We start from the raw sequence: 26,626 nt of genomic DNA, 5'->3' as shown, positions 1-26,626 counted from the left end.
CAATACTAGAACACCTTGATCGAGTAAACCTTCTTGTTGACGTGGTCTCGCAAATTCTGTGTTATATCATCTTCCTTTTCCTCTGAATTAGAAAATGCAATAGTTGTTTTCCTGTCAATCATAATATTGTGAGACGCAAATATACTATTATAAGATTTTTACTTGTAAGTCAAAAAACTCAAAACTAATTTAACAAAACATAACCCAAATGCTAGTTAATCAGTCCTTTGTAACTTCGTCGATTTTGCCCTTTCTTATGACACCGACCACACTTTAACACCCGAATAACTACTTGTGATAGTATATTGAGTTCTTTTTCGTCCCGTTTGGCTTCGAACATTAGGGGAATTTATTACTAATGCGTGATTGGCATTGTATTCATCCATCTCAAACACATGAATCAGATTTAGGATTCATTTGTAAGTTTCACGATATAACTCCATCGCAAAGTATTTGTTACAAAATCATATAAAGACACTGATTTTGTCTCTATTGCACCACATCCGTGCTTGCACGGAAGTTTGTAAAGCTTCTAGGCTCTACATGAAAACTCGTAGAAGAAAAATCAACAGCAAATGATTTATCCCCATCCACAACCTCAAAATTCCAACCATATGCCTTACGCACTTGCAAGCTATGAGATTCAACATATGTTTTTGCAAGAACATTCTCCTTTGATTGACTCAATCTTTTATCCATCCTCGTTGACGTTTCACGTCTTCTGTGTGTCATGTCCATAATTTGAATGCATGTGTGGTTCGCGATGCCCACAATAGGAAGAAATATTGCTTATTTAACCCAACTATTCCAATATTAAGCTATATTATTGTTTATTACACCCCAAAGATTTTCAGGAAACCATGCATTCGCCCAACTTTCTAGAGAAGAATTGAATATAAAGTCTCTGGCAAGTGGCATTGACGATATTATATTGTTAATATGCATTTCAAACTCCTTCCTTGATGTGGCATATGCAACTTTTTTGAACATAGATGACCTGTGTTTCTTGTTGTGAAGTTGGTATCTTCGCATGACCTATATTAAAAAATAGAGAAAGATTATAAAGTAGAATACATATAATAATATTTTAAAAAAATGTTTCTCAACACAAATATACAATTACTTACGAACTTGTTTCACGAAATTATCTATCAAATGGCACAGACAGTGCGCATAATGACTTCCTGGGAGTATTAACTCAACAGCCTCGATTATTCTGGGATGTCTATCGGAGAAAAAAGTTTACTCATCGAACCCCATACCGTTTTGTAAAATCAGAGCACCTTTAATTTGGAGAAAAAACCATCCCCAGTTATCATCATTTTTAGCATCCACAACTGAATGTGGTAATGTAACATCCGAAAAACCAACCTACGTAAACCACATGCATGCAAAAATTATTTTAATTGCTTAATTGTTTTATTTAATTATTTTTAAATGCTTACATGATATTTATTATATGATTAAATGTATGATTGCATGATTAAATGATTATATGACATGATTACATTAAATTAATGATTTTACCCGAATATTCGATAATAGGCATGGCAAAGAAGACCGGGGACGACCAAGACAAGAATATATATTTTTATTTAATTTATGTCAAGGCTTCCTAATATGATTAAAAATGATTTAATTTTCCTAAAAATGTTGTAGTTCGAATTATTTTACGAGTCGAGCTCGATTTTTCTCGGGAAGCCGGTTTTGGGCAAACAAAGAGTTTTAAAAGATCAAAATATTATTTTATGGAAAAATAATTTTATAAACATTTATTATTTAATTAATTAAGTGTTATTGGGTCCAATTTAATGATTTTAAAAAAATCCCAATTACCCTTAAGTTTACAAGCCCAAACCAAAGCTCATTTAACTTGTTAATTATTTTATAAATATGCTACCTAAGTAAGTTTGTACCAGAATTATGACTTACAGTAAATTTTCTCTCTATGTCTCAAGAGGAAAAAGACCTCCTTGAATGAAGCACAAAAAAAATCAAAGATAGCAACAGAAGACCACACTATGAGCTCTGATGATGTCAACATGGTGATAGGGACACCAAAGGCGACACCGAAACGAAACAAATCTCTTTCAAAGAAACCCTGCTCGGGACCAAGGCATCATACCAGGAGAAAGATGGATCCATATCGGACGACGACCTCTACGGAGAATACGAAGAAGATGAAGGATGCCCAGTTATCAAGATCTCACAGGAGGAAAAAAGGAGGCTCCACAGACCCTGGCAGCAAACTTTAATTGTCAAGGTGATGGGCAGGTCAATCGGATACAACTACCTTCTCCGCCGAATAAAATCCCTATGGAAACCAAAGGCGCCCCTGGAACTAGTTGCTCTGGAAAATGATTACTTTCTCGTTCGATTTGCATCCTTAGATGATTACAAATTTTCGAAATACGGCGGTCCATGGTTGGTGCTAGACCATTACTTGATCGTCAAAGAATGGTATCCTAACTTCGATCCACTCTCGGATAATACAGAAAAAGTTTTGGTTTGGGTAAGATTCCCTTGTCTACCCATTGAATACTACAATACAAAATTTCTAATGAAAATTGGCAGTAAGATTGGAAAGCCCATCCGAGTTGATCATGCTACCAGCCTAGTCTCGCGTGGCAAATTCGCCATAATATGCATGGAAGTGGACATCAACAGGCCACTCCTCGCTAAGTTTATGTTGAGAAGAAAAGTTCGTAAAATCGAATATGAGGGCATCCATTTGATTTGCTTTAAATGTGGGGTATATGGTCATCGCCAAGGAGAATGCACGGCCCCAAATGCAGCTGAGAACTTCGACGGGGCTGTGGCACAGGCGACAAACGGGATAACAGAGCACATAAAAGATCCTATTGAGCCGAATAGGAAAGTCCTAATTCCAGCGGAGGTCACGGAAACATTCGAGCCCTGGATGATGGTATCGCGTCCTTCACACAAATTTGACAAAAATAGATTTGGAAGATCGGACAACTTTGGAAAACAGAATAACAAAAGAGATCCGGAAAATATGCATATCCACCACAACCGCATGCATCACTCGAGTTTTAAAGTACTGGGAGAGGAAGATAACTACGATATGGGCTTAAATGCAGATGGGCCAGAGATGCACTATGATAACCCCACCCAGTCAGGCCACTTAGAAGGTAAAGGGAAGAGACCCAACGTTCAAGTAAATTATAAAGAGGTCCACACGCATAACAATGACAAGAGCAACTCCATAATTAATGAGAAACAGAGACATCGTCTCAGCAACATGGGAAGACCGGGAGACCATTATCGTCCAAGACACGCTGCTGCTGAAGAAGAACATGTTTTAGTTCGAGGATCACAGGGGGGCACTCATATAACTCGGGAGGTAATTCATAACAGACCAAGCAGGGAGTCATGGGAGAACAACATCATTCTTGAAGAAGATTTGGTTGATGAGCACCACCAAGACCCTCCCCTCATACCTAGACACCCAAGAGATGAAGATTTAATGGAACATGATGCAGATAATGGAGAAAACGAAGTCGTCAAGGAAACTTTGTTGGGCACGCCCCAACAAGTCTAAACCTCTTAGAGAATGGTTTTCACTTTGTTGCACATTCTGCGGGTGCAATAATAATCTGATCAGTTTCCATATGAATCTCATGGTTTGGAATTGTCAAGGTGCGGCTTCTAAAGAACTGAACCGCTACCTCAAGGATATGATCAAAAATCATAACCCAAAGATTCTAGGCTTGCTAGAGCCTCGTGTTTCAGGAACACATGCGGATGCCATCTGTAACAAGATGAAGTACGAGAATTGGGTGAGGGTCGAAGCAGTTGGGTTTAGCGGAGGCATTTGGATCTTTTGGAAAGACGATGTCACTCTGGAGATTTTGTACTCCCACCCACAATTTGTCCTAGCACGTGTAGAGACAACCAATTCGGCTCCTTGGCTTCTTACAATAATCTATGGAAGCCCTAATCCGACTCTTCGAAAGAGACTTTGGCAAGATCTCACCAAGGAAAACCTTAACATACAAGGGCCATGGCTATCTATTGGTGACTACAATTCAGTGTGTTACGAGCACGAAACTAGTACAACCAAAGGTGCAACCCACCATAGAAGTGCTGGATTCAACGACTGGCTTTTCAATCAAGGCCTTATAGATATTGGTTTCTCCGGATCCAGATTCACTTGGGTAAGAGGTCTCAGTAGCGAAACCTTCAAAGGAGCCCGTCTGGATAGGGGAGTGTGTACGATAGAATGGAGCGAGCTATTCCCAGAAGCGAAGGTGACCCACCTACCTATCATACAATCAGATCATGCTCCATTGCTCGTTAGACTTGCTGGAAACTCAAACTACAAACACAAAAGCCCCTTTCGCTTCCAGGCAGCCTGGCTTACCAACGAAGATTTCCACAAAGTAGTTCGAAATGAATGGCACGACCAACATACACTCAGTGATAATGTTTCAAACATGGCCAATACACTATCCAGTTGGAACTTCTCAACTTTTGGAAATATCCACCATCGAAAGAGGAAGTTAGTGGCAAGAATTGAGGGTGTGCAAAGAAGTTTGGGTAACCAACCTCGACACAGTCTTTTCAAACTTGAAGCTAAATTGCGAAGAGAATTAGATAAAGTTCTGGAACAGGAAGAACTCTTGTGGTTTCAAAAATCTAGGGAGGAGTGGATAGTCTCCGGTGACAGAAACACCAAATTCTACCATGCTTCTACCATGGTCAAAAGAAGTAGAAATAAGATCGAAGCCCTCAAGGATGAAAATGAAACTTGGATAACAAATATGGACCAACTTAAAGACAAAATCCAAGACTTCTACTCCTCGCTGTACACCTCAGACAAGACCAGTGCATCCTCCCAGCTGGAAAGAGGCTGCTTCCCACCACTGCCAGAAGCACACTCTCTCGCCTTACATACAACTTTCTCACCAGACGAGGTTAAGCGTGCTCTCTTTGACATGTCTCCATTCAAAGCTCCCGGACCAGATGGCATTCCTGTCGGATTCTATCAAAAAATGTGGCACATCGTGGGTAAATACCTATGCGATTTTGCTCTTAATTTCTTCGAATCAGGAGAAATCATGTTGGGAACAAATGATACTTTCCTCACATTGGTCCCGAAAGTCCCAAACCCGGAGTATGTAACCCAATTCAGACCAATTAGCCTCTGCAATGTGAGCTATAAAATCTTCACCAAAACCATGACCAATCGACTAAAGACTGTTATGCCTGATCTCATAGGACCATACCAGAGCAGCTTCGTCCAAGGCCGCCAGATTTCAGACAATATCATTGTATATCAAGAGGTGCTCCACTCCATGAGGAAAAAATCTGGTGCTAAAGGGTATATGGCTATAAAAATTGACTTAGAGAAAGCTTTTGATAGACTTTCATGGGACTTTATACAAGAAACACTTACCGATGTGGGGCTCAACAGGGAATGGATCAGAAACATCATGAATTGCATCACAACCCCCAGGCTGTCTATCTTGTGGAATGGGGAACAAATGAACTGGATCAAACCTGACAGAGGAATTAGACAAGGAGACTCAATTTCTCCATATATCTTTGTCCTTTGTATTGAGCGTCTAAGCCACATTATTTTCCAGGCCGTACACAATGGATCCTGGAAAGCCATTCGCCTATCTAGAAATGGTCCTCTCTTATCACACTTGCTCGTTGCTGATGATATGGTTCTGTTTGCTGAAGCTTCAACCGACCAAATACATATTATCATGGATTGCTTGAACAAATTCTGCTCAAGCTCTGGCCAAAGAGTCAATTTCCAAAAATCTCATATCTTCTTTTCCAGAAATGTGAGCGCTACAGTGGCAAATGACATATCCTCTACTTCAGGGATCCCACTAACGACAGACCTTGGCAGATATCTAGGAGTGCCATCCATACACGGAAGAGTCACCAACAACCTGTTTAAGAAAGTGCTAGATAGAGTCAAATCAAGGCTTGAGGGATGGAAAACCAAGTACCTGAGCTTTGCAGGACGAAAAGTATTAATCCAATCGGTACTCAATGCAATCCTACTCTACTCTATGCATACGAACCTACTACCCATAGGAATATGCTCCGAAATTGAGAAAATCATCCGGAATTTTCTGTGGGGAGGGAAGATTGGTGAACGAAAATGCCACCTGGTTAAATGGGATGTAGTATCTTCCCCCAAAACTTTAGGTGGGCTGGGCATTAAAAGATTGTATCCTATGAACCAAGCTTTATTGACAAAGCTTGGTTGGAGACTATTGGAAGAAAAAGAGGGCCTCTGGACACAAGTACTGCAAGGAAAATACACGCGCAGGAACACTGACAGAGAGAGCTTCACATCTAGACAAGGTTCATCTAAGGTGTGGCAAGGGATATCCAAAATCATGAAATACGTGGAAAAAGGGACAAAATTTGTTGCACGCAATGGGACATCAACTTACTTTTGGACAGACAAATGGATAGAAAATGCTCCACTGTGCACATTTTTACTCAAGAAAATTGATCAAGTCGACATACAAAAAAAAGTTCATGATTATTGGATCAAAGGCGAAGGTTGGGATTGGGGGGCTCTATCCGGGTTACTACCAACCGATGTGGAAAACACATTGGCGGCCTATATTCTAAGTGAAGATCAGGCCATAGAGGACAACAGATGCTGGGGAATCACAAGCACGGGTAAATTCTCTGTTAGCTCGGCCTATGAGCTAATACTGAATTTGTATGAGCAGGACAGGGACAACTCTTGGGGAACCATTTGGAAGTTGGAAGTTCCTTATCGAATAAGAGCCTTTATTTGGTTAGTAAGACATGGGAAGATTATGAGTAACGCCGAAAGACTGAAACGAGGCTTCACCACTAACGGATCATGTGCTTTATATCATTATGAATTGGAAGACGTGGATCACATTTTCCGAAAATGCGAAGAAGCTAAGAAAATTTGGCGTTGACTTATGCCTATTAAGGCGTTCCAAACCTATCTCAATCCTTCCTTTGATGCATGGCTTATGGGAAACTTAGGACATAAACCCAAGACCTCCAAAAACCTGGATTGGAACATACTCTTTGCCATTACGCTCTGGTGGATTTGGCATTGGCGAAACAACTTTGTCTTCAACAACAAGAAATTTGACGTGGATCTCAAAGAGCAGCGGATCAAAGATTATGTAGTTCAAATTAAATATGCCTTTAATTCAAAGAAAGTTATGCCAAGCTACAATATGGGTTACACCAACTGTATCATCCGATGGAGCCCCCCACCTACAGGATGGACTTCATTGGACGTAGATGGCAGCTATAAGCAGAAGGCTCGTAAAACAGGTGGGGGAGGCATACTGCGGACTGACCTCGGCAACTGGATCATGGGATTCATGTACAACATTGGCTGGTGCACAATCGAGGAGGCAGAGCTCTGGGCAGTCTGCAAGGGGCTCGAGCTAGCCTGGAACTCAGGAAAGATCTCTCTTGGGATCGATTCAGAGATAGTAGTCAAGTGGCTCAAAAAAGAAGAAACACCAAGTTCATCCGTAGTTAACTTGATCACCACTTGCCTCGGCCTCCTTGCTAGGAATTGGAGAGTAAGAGTCAACCACATTTACAGAGAACAAAATAAAGCTGCCGACTTTCTAGCTTCGGAAGCCTTGAAATACGAAAGGGGCTACAAAAGCTTATGGAACCCCCCCCCCCCCCCATAGGTTTACAAGACATCATCGACGATGACAAGATGAGAATTGGCTCTTGTACAAGAGTAATATCATGCTAAAGGTTCATTGTGGGTATCCCCCCTCCCTTGTAACCAAAAAAAAAATGCTACCTAAGTTTGCAAACCCCATAATTCTTCACCCAATCAGCCGTGAAACACACCACACACACACAATTCAGATTTTTGAAAATTAGGAGGAGGAGAAGAAAGGCTTGTGTTCTTCGTCGTCCGGTCGTCCGACGTCGCACCTCGTCGAAGATCCTATATTTGAGCGTTATAAATACAAAGACATGTTATATAAATCCTTTCAAACATCATAAAAATCATAATATGAGTGTTTTAATTTTTTATGCATGAAAAATATGATTGTTGAATTATTTTTACGGTAGATAGTATATTTTCAAAAATGCGACGATTTTACGTTTATTATGAAAAATGCTTTTGAATACAACGAGTACACTGCTAATACATGATAAAATATGATATAATTATGATCAAAACATGATAAATTTAAAGGAGAAAGCTAGCTGGAACCGTAGGAAGGAATAAAAGAGGAAACCGTGAGTTTGTTGGGTTGTGAAAAGCCAAGGGGTTCGGTTCTTTTGCATGGGGCCAGGTGGCTCGACCAAGTCATGAGGAGGGTTTGGTTGAGACATGGTTAGGTCCTAGGAGGGCTAGGGCTCGTGCAGTAAGGCTGGAGAAGAGTCCTCGGTTGATAGGACACTTCTCGAAGGTAAATTCTGGTGTGGCCGAGAGTTGCAAGGGGTGGCTCGGTTTGGGGCTGGGCTAGGTGGTCCATCAAGGTCCTAGGGTGATGGGCAAGGGTCAGGCCAGGGGCTGGAGTGGCTTGGGTCACTGCTGTCTCGAGCAAAAGGTGAGGAGCGTGGGGTAGTACTCCAAGTCGCGCAGCTCGTGTCTTCCAAGTACAGGTGTTTCGTGCTTGAGTTCCAGGGTAAGGGCTGGTCTGGCTAGGCTTTGGCGTGGTCTAGGGATGGTTAAGGTCATGTGGGCTCGGTGGTGGCTCAGCTGGAAGGGTCCTAGACTAGATAGGAGTCCTATTGCACCAAGGAGACTCACACACAACACATACAGATTTTGGGTTCGGTTCCAGCAGGGTCTGAGCGAGCTAGGGGCTGGTTCTTTGGGCTGGGCTTGGTAAATAGGGTTCCTATATGGGTTGGCTCGGGTTTGGCTCAAGGCGGCTCGGGCTTGGCTCAAATAATTTGGGAGATGGTTCGGTGTGTCCCTATATGTGTAAATTTCGAAAATTAGAAGGATAAAATTGAAACCATGGGTCAATGGATGTGGCTCATGATTTTTAAGGGTAGAATAAATAATAAAAATATTATGTTTAAAATTTGGGATCAAAATATTAAGTTTTGGAATTATCCGGGATTTAAACGCCACATGAAACGCTAATTAAAGAACTAATTGAAAAGCCTAGTGATAAGCCCAAATCTTATAGAGATTTTAGGGATTCTATTTTATAATATTTGTGCTCATCTAGAATTATTATCCATAATTTTGTTATTATATTAGTTAAGTTTATAATGATTGTAGATTTGAATAGAAGAGGGAAAAATGCATAATTTGGGAGATAATATGATTTTGCAAGACTTCAAAGGCAACAAAATACCAAGAGGAAGGAAATAAAATATTCTTATATTTTATTCCTTGATACTGCTGAAATTTTGGAAGAGAATCTGTGCAGATATTGAGAGAGGAAGCCTCAATATTGAAAAATAAAATATTATCTAAAATTTTAAAAATGAGAAGAGCTTCAAAGATTTAAAGGATGAGGCTCATGAAGAAGTATAAAAGGTAGCGTACGTGAACAGGAGAGAGAGGCGAAAAAAGAGAAAAAATCAGCGTGGAAGAGAGAGGCAGAGAAAGAAGAGAAGTAACAGGAGAGAAGAGAAGACAGAGACGTGAACGGAGAGAGAAAAGAGGAGGGCCGTAACAGGAGAGAAGAGGAAGGAAGCACAGAAGAAAAAAGCTACAGTGAAGTAGCGACAACGCGGAAGAAGAACATAAGGGGAGGAAGATTGGAGGACAGAAGCTGAAGGAATTCCTCACACACGTCTAAATCACAGAGAATTCCTCTTATTTCTTTCTTTATTTTGTTTTTTTTCTATGAACTTAAATATGACTTTTCACTTCTATTTTGAATTCATGGAATAATTTTCTTTAGGCTAAGACCACGATAGAGCCAAACAATACTTTATTTGATATTTTTTTATTTTCATAATATTATTTTTCTAAATTTTAATTATTGATTGATGTTAGTTTAATATTTGTTGTTAATAGTCTGATCAATTATTAAATGTATGTTGATTAATCATGAATCGGAAGATGATTGGTTAAATATAGCAACAAAGATGTCATCAACAGTCAACACATGGTTAAACTGACTAGAAATAGTATTCGGTTTCAGTGTGCGGTTTAAGGTGAAAACTGAAATTCCACGAAGATTTAATGTATTTAAATCTAATTAAATTCAATTAGAAATTATTGGACTATTAGACTTAAATAGGTTTATTAACTCGAGGAATCGTTTAATAAATAAATTTGGGGATTTCACCGTGATTGTCCAGAATTAAATAATTAATTGAATTTAAACACGTGTCAACATAGTAGAGTTTGGTACCGTTGTGTGTCTTAGTTATTTATTTGAATTTGAATCCCCCCTTGATATCTGAATCCGTCGTTTTTAATTGCAATTATTTTATTTAAAGTTTAGATTAATAATCCACGTATCATCTTTTTATTTATTTTGTCTAGCTTAAGTTAAGTGATATAAATTCTAGTAATTAAATATTAGTCTCTGTGGGATCGATACTTGGACTCATCATCCATTTATTATAACTTGACCTAATCCGCTTGCTAGATTTATTCCCAACCAAAATCGTCGGTCACCTAGTTTTAAACTTTATAAAATTATGGAAAATTATACTTAAGCTTAAATAATTATTCAAAATAAGCCCATGTCATTAAAAGTGAGAAAAAGATAAAATCAAGAATTTTTATGTCCAGGAGAAAACTACAATTTTATATTTAGGAAAATACGTAAACGCGTGACAGCGTCCCGAAGGATCATAACGCATGTTAAATGATATTTTACGATTTAAAATGATTATTTTGATGATAATATGTATTTTCATGTTTTTTCTTATTGTTAATAACTGAATGTGGTAATGTAAAAAGATCATCGTTTGCATCTTTTGCAATAAAAACAAAAATATTTCCCTTGTATTTATATTTTATATGAGTGTCATCCAAGAAAACCACAGGCCAACATAAACAGACAAAACCAATTGCAAGTGCATTGAAACAGATGAATAATCGCTCAAATTTATTAATACAAAGGTCAACATGTAATGCCCGAGATTTTATTACCGTAATCCGAGATTAATCTGAAATGATTTATTAATTAATTGATATGATTATATAAAGAAAAGATCGGACCGAAAAAGATAAGATAATACATGAATGTGTGCGAGGAACAGTATCCCTCGCACATGTGCGCGTCACTGATGCGCGCACATGCGCGAAATGGGCAGAGGGCCTCGCGCTATGCGCGAGGTGTGTTGTGCGTGACCAGTAGGTCTCGCGCATATTCGCGACTTGGGTTCGCGCATATGCGCGAGCAGTCCAGTAGCCAACGTTTTGGGACAGAAGCTTTGGCGCATATGTGCCGGATTGAGGCGCGCATATGCGCTCGCTGTTGCGAAGCCGAGCATCGAGACAAGAGGTCTCGCGCATATGCGCGAGTCATGCAGAACGGAAAAGTGCCACTTGCCTTACATGCAACGTGTGTGTGTTTATATTTATATATATATATATATATATATATATATATATATATATATATATATATATATATATATATATATATATATATACACACACACTTCGTTTTTATAAATGTAACTAAAAACAAGAAATCGAGAAATTCTCTGAAGAAAATTCCCCAAACTTCTTCGACACTTATTTTGTGATTTGCGAGAAATCCGTCCATCTGAATTTGAATCCGAGTACAGTACTGAGTTCCTAGCGACAACAGTTACAACTGGACGTAAGTTTTGTTATGTTTAGACATGATTTGAAATTATGATATTGTCAGAATCAAATACGAATCATATATGGTGTTTCTGATACAATAGACAGCGTATATTTGAAGTCAGGTCGAAGAACAGACTGATTATGTAATTATTATGATTTTCGGAGTTGATTTGATTGAGATTTGATATCAGATTTGTATTATCGATATTTATTACGAGTTCTTGTATCATATCTATGATGTTGGAATTGACGGGGTTACGGAGACTGTACTGTTATGCCGTCGAAACATCTGTGGGTATTTATCAGATTTTGTAGTGACTTCGATTATATCGTGATATCGTCGATATGGATTAGATTATGTCTTGATTCAATATTGATCAGATTATGTTTTGATTTGAGTATTGATCAGAACAGATTTTGAACTGAGATATATACTGATATTGTATCTACTCGATTGTCATTATCAGATTGGATATGGACAGAGTTGAATGTGAGACTTCATCTTCGTCAGATCGGGAAGATAACGGTATAAATAATGTTGAGTTGGGATTGCACAACTCGAGTGAGGTTTGACTCGAGTTTCCCTAAATCACATACTTCTTATGATTATGATCATTGCTTTGACTTGATATGCTTGTTCTATGTATGTATAGAAAGCAGGTATTAGTCGAGTAATCTTGTGACAGAAGTGCCTGATAGTGGCGGGATCGCCACGGGCACATTGCACGATGTCACAAGATAGTATAGGAATCTTGGGAAAGATATGCCTGATAGTGGCGGGATCGCCACGGGCACATTGCACGATGTCACAAGATAGGATATTGGCGATAAGGCCACAGTCCATGACGGTTAGGTCAGGACACTGGATGTTTGGTTATATCGACGTGGATAGAACTGGAGTCTTTTCTATTACTGTTGGTCGATATAGGAATACCCACATCTGGAAACCGGGATTCCTAGACTAGGATTGAGTCTAGTCTGAGTCATGGAGTCACGAGTACGATTGAAAGTTTATATTGAATTATGTGGGTTATGTTCCTGAATATGGTACATGTTGATTTATGTTGCTGATGATGGTACATGTTTAGAATATGATTTATTGTTGATATGGATTTATAATCTGATTTGGATACATGTTATGAAGGTCTGTTATATGCGTTTATATTGATTATATTATTGCATGTATACATGATTTATACTGAGAATGTAATTCTCACCGGAGTTATCCAGCTGTTGTTCTGTTTGTATGTGTGCATGGCAACATGTGGGATAGGATCAGGGTCAAGAAGAGAACGAGGCTGGAGTAGATGGCGTGGAGATCCGGGCTTTGAAACAACTTAGGATGCAGCACTGACATATAGCTGAATCTAGTGAACTCTTGTAGATAACACAAGATTTGTATGTTTATGTTTAATATGTAATTTAAAGTAAATTACATTACGTTTCCGCTTTGTATTTAAAAAAATTTTTTTGACCTTGTTTCTAATAATAGATCGATTAATTCCTAAGAATGATTAAAATTGGAATTAGCGTCCGGGTCCCCACAACAGGTGGTATCAGAGCATTAGGTTCCAGAACAGTAGGTTCTAGAACTGTAGGTCCTTGAGACTGAGATAGAGAAGAGTGAGCGGGGTAGAATGAGTTTTCTTTCCTTGCATGTGATTGCTTGCATGTGAATTATTATAATGTGGAATTACATTGTGTATGCTAGCATGATGTTATGTTTTACTGCCTGAAGTTACATGGTATATGATGGAATATAATGTTGAAATTACATTGTATATGCTATTGTTTAGAAAGTTACATGTTACCTGAATATCTGAGTTGATTTGGTAATATGTATTATTTGAAACGTGATCAGAACCAATTCTTGATCAGAGGTAAGCTGATCAGGATTGGGATTGAGACGGATTTGTCTCTTATTTTTACTAATGCTTGTGATTATCAGATATTCCTCATAGAAGAATTCCAGAACGAGGTAGTAATTCGACTGATCCGATGGATGAGATTTCAGTCATTTCAACCGCCGATTCTGAGGGGTATTGAGGCGCCAGCCGATTGTGAGAATTGGCTGGAGGATATAGAAATGTTATTTGAATTTCTTCGTTTTACAGATGATTGTAGAGTTAAACTGGTTGGAAATCAACTACGGGAGGTCGCTAGGAGTTGGTGGCTGGTAACCAGGGAAGCCATAGCACAGCGTGGTTCAACGATTACGTGGAAAATTTTTAAAGTTGAATTTTATCAAAGATTTGTACCTCTATCATACCGACAGGATAAAAGTGCAGAGTTTGAAAATCTGAGACAGGGTCAGTTGAATGTCGATGAGTATTTGGCCCAGTTTTTCACCTTGCTACATTTTGCCCCTCAAGTGGCTAGAAATGATACAGCTGTATCTAATCAGTTTATTCAGGGATTAAATCTGGAGATACGCACATTGGTGAATGTGAAACAACCGAGTAACTTTGCTGATACCCTGAACAGAGCTAAACGAGCAGAAACCGTTCTGATGAGGCAAAAGGAAGCTTCATATGTTCTTCCAACACCGATACCACAACAACTGCCGCCCAGAATCGAGATTGGCAGCAGCAGTGGTGGAAAGAAAGAGCAGTTGAAAGTTCAAAAGAAGCAGTTCAAGAAGTTAGGAAGCGGTTCATCTAGCTCCAGCGGTTCTAGCCCGAGTTATACGGGAATTTATTGCAGAACTTGCGGAGGGAGACATCTCACGGAACAATGTCATGGAGTGACTAGTAGATGCAATTTCTGTAAACAGCAAGGACATTTTGCTAGAGTTTGTCCACAAAAAGGCTCCCGGAGATCTCATGGAGCTGAATCCTCGGGGTGTAAGAACCAAGAGACAGACCCAGGATGTAATTGATGAGACTGTAACAGGTAACTCTTCTTTTATTCTTATTTTGAATATGTATAGTGAAGTACTCATACATCCTATACATGATTTTGTATTAATGGCATTGACATATGTTGTACCTGTTGGGTCTATGTGTACTGTAGTATTGAGTCATTTATGTGATGTCTCGAAAATTAGAAGTCCACATGAACCACGTGAGTGCAAGTTATTAAATTTTTTATGTATTTTATTAAATGATTTTAATACATGTTTATTTCATTAGATTGTGTTTTAATTCATAATTTAAGAATTTCCATTATTTTAATAGTTATGTCTAGTGGATATACGTTAAAAAGGTTTTCTTGAGTTTATGTTACAGACGAATATTCGATGCGGGATCGAGGAAAAGATCGGCAACGATTCTAGCAATTTTAAAATATGGTATTTATTTTATTTAAGAAAAGGATGGAGTATTTTAAATAATTAAATTAATTTTAGTAATTTAAGAGCCTAATTAAATTATTTAAATGATTAATTGATTTTAAATTTTTAGAGTTGTAGCATTTGTGCATCTTATTTAAATTTAAAATTTATAGTGGGGTTAATATGGGTTTTATTTTAAAGTAGTATGTTAAATATTTTTTTTAAATATATTTTAATCATGTTCCACTCATATACACACATGTTACAAATTCTTTATATATATATATATATATATATATATATATATATATATATATATATATATATATATATATATATATCAATCAAATCATGCAAGCACACACACTTTGACTCACACACACACACACTCACATATTACAGACACATATACACGTACACATTCACACAAAACAAAAACACAACACATTATTTTCTATTCAACTTTTTGACTAAATAGATGTGAAGCTTTGAAAGAACTCTTTTGCATCAATCTTTTCTCCATTTCTTCCTCTCTCATTTCCCTCCATCACGTAGCTTTTCTCTGGAAATTCCAGCAGCAATTTAGTAAGTTTTATTCAAAGAAAATCGAGCCACGTTCGTCCCGGATCGTCTATCGCTCCGTCTCCGCTTCGGTATCGTCGTTACGGTATTTTTAAATATCAAAAGGCACGTATATTCTGTTCTTGCTGCATCGATCATGTCATAGTATGTGTTGCGTTGGTTTTATGCGTAAAATCCATGTATGATGTGTAGTAGTTTGAGCGGTTATTTGATTAGATCGATTTTGGAGAAAACATTTTAGATCTAAATCACGTTTTTCTGTTCTTCTTAAAACTGCGAATTTTCGGTCAAGATTTTGAGAAAACTTTCAACGGCAAAATTGTAGAACTTTTTGATACCTTCGATTTGATATAAAATTCGAAACATTTGGATAAAAATTGAGTGAGTTATGACCGTTTTCGTAGAACTGATCAAAATGCATTTTCTGAAAATTATGTTAGTGATATGTTCTTGAAGTTATTTGTTGCAGGCTTCGTTGGGCACCGGGCTTGTGTTATTGCATTTAGATATGTTATGGGATGTGTTTAGGTGTTATTTGGTGGTTCGTTTGGGTCGGGATTGGCTTGAAATGTAATAGAAGTCGTAGGAAGCGAAACGATGTCGAAATATGAGTTATTGTTGTATTAAGTTGCTTGTGGATGCTTGGGGACGTTTGGGGTGTTTGTAAGGGTTTGAATCAAGGTAATAGCATCCTAGGATGAGTCTTGAGGTGTTGGTTCATTGTTATTAGGCTTGGGTTGGAAGAAGGAATCATTAAGTTAGTGAATTTCCACGTCCAGAGGCTACACGGACCCGGAGACTGAGGTTAGCACGGGGTTCGTGCCTTCTCATTTCTTCGACACATATTTAAACGCACAGACACGTACCCCTACACGGACCTATGGACGGGGTCCGTGCCCCTTCTTTTACATGACACATATGAGGCAGTACCTACACGGACCCGGGGCCTGACCTGGGTACGGGGTCCGTGTAGCTTCAGTTTTTGGGATAAATATTTTATCACTTATGGTTTGGTTTGAGGTTTTATGCTATGATTTAACATTGATGTTTTACAAGGTCAAGTGGTGAGAAATTATAGAAAAGAATTTATTTAGCTTGAGATTAAGCATGACTTTTACGTTTAAGTTGTACACGTTAAGCTTATGAATTCATGTTAGTATGTTGCAGCAACGACACGATTGACATCCAACGAATCCCTCAGCGCCAAGTAAGTATGTATGACGTGCAAAGAAAATATTTGAAGTTTTTGAGGTATGCTAAATGTTTTGGGACCAAAAGTGAATGGGTTTGGAAGTCGGTGAACGTGGCCGAGGACCTCTCCACCCCGTTAAATTATGAACGGGTTTGAAGTTAGGATTGGAAAGCGTTAAATTATGAACGGGGACCAATCCGCCCGTTAAATTATGAACGGGTTAGATCGTGGTTGTGAAGCGTTAAATTATGAACGTGGATCAACTGGCCTGTTAAATTATGAACATGGATCTCATGTATGTGGCAGTGGATACGTCCCTGTCAGCCCAGTACTGTGGTTTGTCTGATCAGATATTTATTATGTTAAGGGTCACTTGCTTTGAAACATCCTCTGCGAAAATGATGAAGTTACGTATGTTCAAGTATGTTCAAGTATGCAGTATGTTTATGAAAGTTTATGATGATGGCACGTCAGAGTATGTATGTACGTATATTCAAAGTCATTATGCAAAGTTCAAAGTTATTATGCAAAGTTCAAGCTATTATTCAAGTTCAAGTTTCAAAGTATGTATGTTCAAGTTTTAAGGTTATTATGAAAGTTTTAAATTTATTATGCAAGTTTCAAGTTTATTATGCAAGTTCAAGTTTCAAGTTATGTATGTTCTATTTTTAAATTGCATGCGATTTTATTATGTAGTACTCGTTATTCCAGTTTATACGTGTTGAGTCTTTAGACTCACTAGACTTGATCGATGCAGGTGAGTATGTTGAGGAGGAGACAGGAGGTGGCGATCAAGGGGCAGGCTTGGACTGAGCAGAAGGCTAAACCCGAGGACCACTATGTTTATGTTTTATGAAAACTTTAAAATATTATGTTTTTATGTTGGATGTGAGATGATTTGAAATAAGTACTTTGTTGGAAAATATTAGTTGGGAATGTTGATTTTAATATTATTAAGTTAAATGACAAGTGACGACCGTATGAAATTTTATGTTTAAGAAAGTTTTTAATTTTTCCGCAAATTTTGAAGTAGTAAAAGTATGGTACGTTATAGTTGGTATCAGAGCGGTGTTCTTGTAAAGGGTTATGCCTACTGCCATTCGCAAGAAGCTCACGAAGTCACACCTCAAGTCTGTAAGTTTTAAAGTTTTAAAGTCTTTTAAGTAATGAACATCAAGTCATGATTTCAGTATGTGTATGCTTTAAATTCTATTACCTGTATGTTTACATGACATACGTTTCAGAGTACAGGCTGACTTGTCGTTATGAATTGAGATTGGATCTTTAAAATTATTATGCATGTTATGACATGAAATGAGAAAGTAATTAATTTCTTGCATGTTGGTGTGGTGGACTTGAACATGAGTAAGAATTTTACTTTTGGGCGTTTGGAAAGTTGAAAATGATTTGTCTATATTAATTTTTGGTTAGTAGTACTGATGTTTTACTTGTGGGTCATAAGTTAAACTTGATAATGATGAATGCTTTTGGGACTTGTAGATTTTATAAGAAATTTCTGATGATTCATGGTTGTTAGCTGAGTTGATTCTTTTAGAACTCCATTAAAGGATTAATGGTTCGGGACTACGACGATCTTTAGAAATATAAAGACGTAGAATTTATTTAGGATGCATGTCTTCCCAGTTGGATTTAAGGATTGAATTGCACGAATTGAAAATTTTAAAGACCTAAGTACAAAGCAATATTCTAAGGGATTATTTTCGAATTTACCAAATTTTGGGTTTAAATTTTTAGTTCAAGAATTTTAAGGTTAATGGGGTTAAGTCGAAAAATTTATGGGTATGAAGATGCAAATTTCAAAGAGTTGTAGGGCCAAAAAAATAAATTTTGGGAACTTTAAGGGCCAAATTGCAAAGTCCGAAATTTTTGAGGATTAAATACGAACTTTTGAGGAACACTTGGGATTTTAAATATTAATAGAAATGTAAGACATGTTATGGAAATTGATTTTGGGTTTAATAAGCTTAAGATTGTCGAACTTTATGTTACGAGAAACTTATAAGATGGAATTAAGAATGCCAACAACTTATGGGTAATTGTGGAATTTTGAAATTTAGGACAATTGGGTAATTTTTTTTAGGAAATTAAGAATTTATGCTACAATTTTAAGAAATTGGGAGAACTAGTTTAGCGGTAAATGAGAATTGAATGGTTTAAATAATAGAAATCTCGGGGATTTAAGCTCGAAGAGATCATTAGAACATTGAAGTATTTGGGTTATAATATTATAAGAAATGGTAATCAAGGGAGTTGTAAGATGAATTGATATTTGGCTCGAAAGTTAGGCGCTAGTGAATTAATGTTGCGGCAAATTAAGAATTTAGAATGATAACGATTTGAGGTAAAAGTTGCTCAATTAACTAAGTTATAAGAGTAGACAATGAGTTATCAAAATTTTTGGGAACTTAAGATTTATGTGTTATAAGTTTTTATCAATGATCTTAACAGCTAGGACTATACTTTTGTTGGAATTTTATTTTCTAGAAAGTTGAGTATGATCGATGGTTAGGTTACTCGATAGATGTATGAAAAGATTTAAGTAGACATCTGGTCTTGATAAATTTTTTTTTTGTAAGTTATTAAGAAAATTGGGAATAAGTAAATATGTGTGTTGGAATTATGTTATCTAAAACTATTTGGATTGCGTAAGTTGAATTTAAAATGTATGAAATATTTGTTAGTACGGAAATTTTTGTGGGTGAAATAAATACAAAAGGGAATTAGTGGTGTTCAACATAAGTTATCAATCAATGAATATTAAGATTTTTATTGAGTAAGAAATCTAAAAGTTTGCCATGGTAGTACGACAAATCACGATGCATTTTATTAATTAATGAATATTGCAATACAAGGTAATGGATAAACAACAATTACAAGTAATCGTAAAAATAAAGAAAAAACATGAGGAGGATATTCTCCGATAAATACAAGAATCGTAAATATAATAACTAAAATAATTGAAAATAACTTTGCAAAAGCCATCTTCTTTTTCTTCGAAAAAAAAAAAATTGATGAAGAATAAGTTTTAGAAGAGAAGAGAAAGTTGGAATGATTGAATGTATTTGTGAGATGGTATTTATAGAGAAAAAAAAAAAAACTAGCCGTTAGTTACCGTTTTATGACCGTTGGTATATGTATGTATTTGTATAATTTTATGGTAAAAATATGGTGTATATAATATTAGATATGTTTAAATAATTATGTATATCATATCTCATTATTATAATGAGATGTCATAATTTATTTTGTTTAAAAATCTTATAGACTTTTATACTTGTCGTATCCCTTACTCGAAATTAAAGGTTGGCAACAATTTTATATTTGGGACGTATTTGTAAATAACTAAGTTACATACGGTGGTATTGTAAGGTAAAGAATTGATTCAAGAGTTGTAGGCCAATATTATTATGAGGTAAGAAAAATGTTCAACTTATAAGTGTATTGCCGAGGATAGGAGTTGATCAGTAAATTTTTTTGGATGCAAAGAATTCTTAAGATGGACTGCATAAATGCTACTGTAATAGGTCGTTGACATTACAAGTATAGTATAAAGAAGGTAAGATACGATAAGGTTGAACCTCCATTTCTAATATTGAGAACGACAAGAAAGTCAGAATTCGGGATTTTAGTAAAGTAAACTAAGTTACCATAAGTTGTGAATCGCAAATGAGGTTTTTGGTAGGAAATTTAATTCGGATTGAAGAGACGTAAGGATAACATAAGACTTAATTTATCAGAGTAGCGCAGCGGTAGCATGGATTGTTGGAATACTAGAATTAAGAATCTAAACTTTTGAATTACCGAGGATAAGCGAATTTCGGGGACGAAATTCAAATTAAGGGGGATAGATTGTGATGTCTCGAAAATTAGAAGTCCACATGAACCACGTGAGTGCAAGTTATTAAATTTCTTATGTATTTTATTAAATGATTTTAATGCATGTTTATTTCATTAGATTGTGTTTTAATTCATAATTTAAGAATTTGCATTATTTTAATAGTTATGTCTAGTGGATATACGTTAAAAAGGTTTTCTTGAGTTTATGTTACAGGCGAATATTCGATGCGGGATCGAGGAAAAGATCGGCAACGATTCTGGCAATTTTAAAATATGGTATTTATTTTGTTTAACAAAAAGATGGAGTATTTTAAATAATTTAATTAATTTTAGTAATTTTGTAATGCCCGAGATTTAATCATTATAATCAGACGTTGATTAATTGACATGATTGAGATTATAAGAACTCAAATGAACTGATATGACAAGGCCGGGCGTCGTTGCACTTGTTAGCCAAGTATTTGGGCAGAAACTTCGGCGCTCGAGCGGTAGAAAAGCACCGCCCGAGCGCCAAGGTATCACAAGTTATTGCTCGGACAGAAGGTTCGGTGCCCGGGCGGTAGATTTCGACCGCCCGAGCGCCAAGGGTGCGACTTGAAATTTCCGGACAGTATGTTCGGCGCCCGAGCGGTGCATTTCGACCGCTCGAGCGCCACCTAAGAATCATGAAATGTGCCACGTTTCATAAGGCATGCAAGGTAGGATATATATATATGTTAGTAAACGATAATCCTCAGCAAATTAGAAGAAAAGAAGATCGAGGATTCTCCAAGAAAATCCTTACGCCTTTTGTGCGAAATCCGCCGGTCAGATTTTGAATCCGACTTCGGTACTGTGTTCCTATCAACGCAGGCTACAACTGAACGTAAGTTTTGTTACGTTTAGACATGGTTTGACTGTATGATGTTGTCAGAACTGAATATGATTCAAATATGGTGTTTCTGCTATCGTAGACATTATAGAATTGAAGTCAGATTAAAGAACAGACTGCTTCTGTAATTGTTATGATTTTTGGAAAGAGATTGACTGAGATTCTATATCAGAATTGTGTTAGTATTCAGAGTATGAATTATATTGACACAGATTATACGTTCTAGTATTATATTTGTGATGTTCAGATTGACGGGGTTATTCAGATCGTATTGTTATGCCGTCGAAACATCAGTTGAGTTAGATTGATCAGATTCAGATATGATTTCGATTAGATTGTGATATTCGTTGATATGAATCAGATTGTATCTTGTTCAGATATTGATCAGATTATGTACTGAGTTGAGTATTGATCAGAATAGATTGTGTATTGAGTTATTCATTGACACAGTGTATTCGATATTGTCATTTCAGATTGGATATGGACAGAGTTGAATACAGGTCATCGTCTTCATCAGACAGGGAAGACAAAGGTATAATTCATGTGATATTCGGGAAGCATAACTCAAATTAGATTAATTTGAGTTTCCCAATAAAATCACATACTAGATTATTGTTTATATTGTTACCTGATTATGCTTTGATTATAGAATTGTATTCAAGCAGGTAAGATAATTGTGATATTCAGTTATGAATATGATTATGCAATGATTATAGATTGTTATTCATGCATTAAGATAGGGCAGTCTGGAGATCAGGCAGACTCTAGATGTTCGGCGATATCTCAGCTCTGGGGAAGATCACCGCCCCTTTGTAGATGTGGATACAGATCAGGCCGAAGTCTAGGAATAAGACGTACAGCACCTCGATTGGTAGGGTAGGTGACAGACAGTGACGTCTTATTCACAACGGGATCCCTAGAGTTATAGATCGAGTCAAGTCTAGACATGATCTGATTAGAAATGCATACTTATATGGATGTGGCTCCTAGATCATGGGACCCATCATTACTGCTTTCAGTTGGGTTAGCATATTTTATAATTAAGATTGTTTATATGCATGTTTATCTGATTTGAGTTGCATGCTTATTTGATTAATTTCATAGATTATGAAATAGATTGTTTTTATACATGATCGCATGGTTCATGAATTAGTTTGTTTATATACATGCTTACCATGTTTTATACTGGGATTTATTCTCATCGGAGTTATCCGGCTGTTGTCTTGTTTTGTATGTGTGCATGACAACAGGGGAGGCAGGATCGGGGTCACGAAGATGATGAGAGAAGACGAGTTTAGCGTGGTGATTCCGGACTTACAGTAGATTGGATTTTACTACTAGAGCTTTAGTAGTGAACCTTAGATTAGAATGTTGTACATTATTGTATTTTAATACTGAATGTGTATTTTTATATGCAGACATGTATAGTATTTAGATTCCATTACCTTCCGCAGTTATAATTTAAAAAGAAAAATTTTAGACCCTGTTTATCAGAACAGATAATTAAATCCCAACGACGATTAAGAAGATGATTAGCGTCCGGGTCCCCACAAATTTAAGAGCCTAATTAAATTATTTAAATGATTAATTGATTTTAAATTTTTAGAGTTGTAGCATTTGTCCATCTTATTTAAATTTAAAATTTATAGTGGGGTTAATATGGGTTATATATATATATATATATATATATATATATATATATATATATATATATATATATATATATATCAAATCATGCAAGCACACACACTTTGACTCACACACACACACACTCACATATTTACACACACATATACACGTACACATATGCACACAAAACAAAAACACAACACATTATTTTCTATTCAACTTTTTGACTAAATAGATGGGAAGCTTTGAAAGAACTCTTTTGCATCAATCTTTTCTCCATTTCTTCCTCTCTCATTTCCCTCCATCACGTAGCTTTTCTCTGGAAATTCCAGCAGCAATTTAGTAAGTTTTATTCAAAGAAAATCGAGCCATGTTCGTCCCGGATCGTCTATCGCTCCGTCTCCGCTTCGGTATCGTCGTTACGGTATTTTTAAATATCAAAAGGCACGTATATTCTGTTCTTGCTGCATCGATCATGTCATAGTATGTGTTGCGTTGTTTTTATGCGTAAAATCCATGTATGATGTGTAGTAGTTTGAGCGGTTATTTGATTAGATCGATTTTGGAGAAAAATTTTTAGATCTAAATCACGTTTTTATGTTCTTCTTAAAACTGCGAATTTTCGGTCAAGATTTTGAGAAAACTTTCAACGGCAAAATTGTAGAACTTTTCGATACCTTCGATTTGATATAAAACTCGAAACATTTGGATAAAAATTGAGTGAGTTATGACCCGTTTCGTAGAACTGCTCAAAATGCATTTTCTGAAAATTATGTTAGTGATATGTTCTTGAAGTTATTTGTTGCAGGCTTCGTTGGGCATCACCGGGCTTGTGTTACTGCATTTAGATATGTTATGGGATGTGTTTAGGTGTTATTTGGTGGTTCGTTTGGGTCGGGATTGGCTTGAAATGTAATAGAAGTCGTAGGAAGCGAAACGATGTCGAAATATGAGTTATTGTTGTATTAAGTTGCTTGTGGATGCTTGGGGACGTTTGGGGTGTTTGTAAGGGTTTGAATCAAGGTAATAGCATCCTAGGATGAGTCTTGAGGTGTTGGTTCATTGTTCTTAGGCTTGGGATGGAAGAAGGAATCATTAAGTTAGTGAATTTCCACGTCCAGAGGCTACACGGACCCGGAGACGGAGGTTAGCACGGGGTTCGTGCCTTCTCATTTCTTCGACACATATTTAAACGCACAGACACGTACCCCTACACGGACCTAGGGACGGGGTCCGTGCCCCTTCTTTTACATGACACATATGAGGCAGTACCTACACGGACCCGGGGCCTGACCTGGGTACGGGGTCCAGTGTAGCTTCAGTTTTTGGGATAAATATTTTATCACTTAAGTTTTGGTTTGAGGTTTTATGCTATGATTTAACATTGATGTTTTACAAGGTCAAGTGGTAAGAAATTATAGAATGTTCTAAGAATTTATTTAGCTTGAGATTAAGCATGACTTTTACATTTAAGTTGTACACGTTAAGCTTATGAATTCATGTTAGTATGTTGCACCAACGACACGATTGACATCCAACGAATCCCTCAGCGCCAAGTAAGTATGTATGACGTGCAAAGAAAATATTTGAAGTTTTTGAGGTATGCTAAATGTCTTGTGACCAAAAGTGAATGGGTTTGGAAGTCGGTGAACGTGGCCGAGGACCTCTCCACCCCGTTAAATTATGAACGGGTTTGAAGTTAGGATTGGAAAGCGTTAAATTATGAACGGGGACCAATCCGCCCGTTAAATTATGAACGGGTTAGATCGTGGTTGTGAAGCGTTAAATTATGAACGTGGATCAACTGGCCTGTTAAATTATGAACATGGATCTCATGTATGTGGCAGTGGATACGTCCCTGTCAGCCCAGTACTGTGGTTTGTCTGATCAGATATTTATTATGTTAAGGGTCACTTGCTTTGAAACATCCTCTGCGAAAATGATGAAGTTACGTATGTTCAAGTATGTTCAAGTATGCAGTATGTTTATGAAAGTTTATGATGATGGCACGTCAGAGTATGTATGTACGTATATTCAAAGTCATTATGCAAAGTTCAAGCTATTATTCAAGTTCAAGTTTCAAAGTATGTATGTTCAAGTTTTAAGGTTATTATGAAAGTTTTAAATTTATTATGCAAGTTTCAAGTTTATTATGCAAGTTCAAGTTTCAAGTTATGTATGTTCTATTTTTAAGTTGCATGCGATTTTATTATGTAGTACTCGTTATTCCAGTTTATACGTGTTAAGTCTTTAGATTCACTAGACTTGATCGATGCAGGTGAGTATGTTGAGGAGGAGACAAGAGGTGGCGATCAAGGGGCAGGCTTGGACTGAGCGGAAGGCTAAACCCGAGGACCACTATGTTTATGTTTTATGAAAACTTTAAAATATTATGTTTTTATGTTGGATGTGAGATGATTTGAAATAAGTACTTTGTTGGAAAATATTAGTTGGGAATGTTGATTTTAATATTATTAAGTTAAATGACAAGTGACGACCGTATGAAATTTTATGTTTAAGAAAATTTTTAATTTTTCCGCAAATTTTGAAGTAGTAAAAGTACGGTACGTTATAATTTATCTTTTGGGGGAAAAGATTGTTATCAGTGAATTTTGTAAATATCATATACTGCAGTAAAATGAGAATAATATTGAGTTATATTAGGCGGTACTTGTGTTGTCCGATTCAGACCACATTACTGATATTGATGTGTCAGCAAGTACAGAAGTATTGTAGATTCTTGCCAGGAGATGGTAAGATTCGGACCTGAAATAGCCGAACAATAAATAATATGCGATAAGGATTTTTGATTTAAAACTCCTTTGATATCCATATTATTTATGACTCGAGGATTATCAAAAGGAATGGAGTAATTCCTTAGATAATCAGTTGATTTACTGAGATTGGAATGGATAATTGACTGAGTTGCTAGGGACAGGAGTGTTGCTACGGTTGTCCCAGATGAGATTTCGGGTTTGATTCTAGCCAGGAAGATCGATTTCAGTCTTGACTCGATATCAGGTATTGTGGGTATTTTCAGAACTTTGTACAGAATGATATTAATTGAATTGAAAGAATTGGAATGTCAGTTAGAAGATTTACTGCCCGAGAGTTAGAGTTACATCTGATTATGTGTTTCTCTGTAAAATACTTCAGTTCTGTGTATGGGTTGATAAATCCTGTTTTCAGAAGTGCTCTGATGACTTTATGCTCTTTTTATCTATGATATTTGGATATATTCGCAGCGTATGATTGATTGTAGCACAGTTAATGTAACGTCCCATGTTCTTGTGTTTAAAATGTACTAGAAATTTTTTTTTTTTTTAAATTTCGGTCCTTGTAAAAATATTTTAATAAAATATTTTTGTCCATGATCTAGAACATTCGCTAGCTAGCATTTAAAAATCAATTGCAATCGTCATAAAATAAAATAATCGCATGAGTTACCAAACTTAGAAAGCA

Source organism: Primulina eburnea, chromosome 5 (assembly GCF_022965805.1).
Source record: "Primulina eburnea isolate SZY01 chromosome 5, ASM2296580v1, whole genome shotgun sequence".
NCBI lineage: Eukaryota > Viridiplantae > Streptophyta > Magnoliopsida > Lamiales > Gesneriaceae > Primulina > Primulina eburnea.
Note: the sequence above shows the minus strand (reverse complement) of the source record.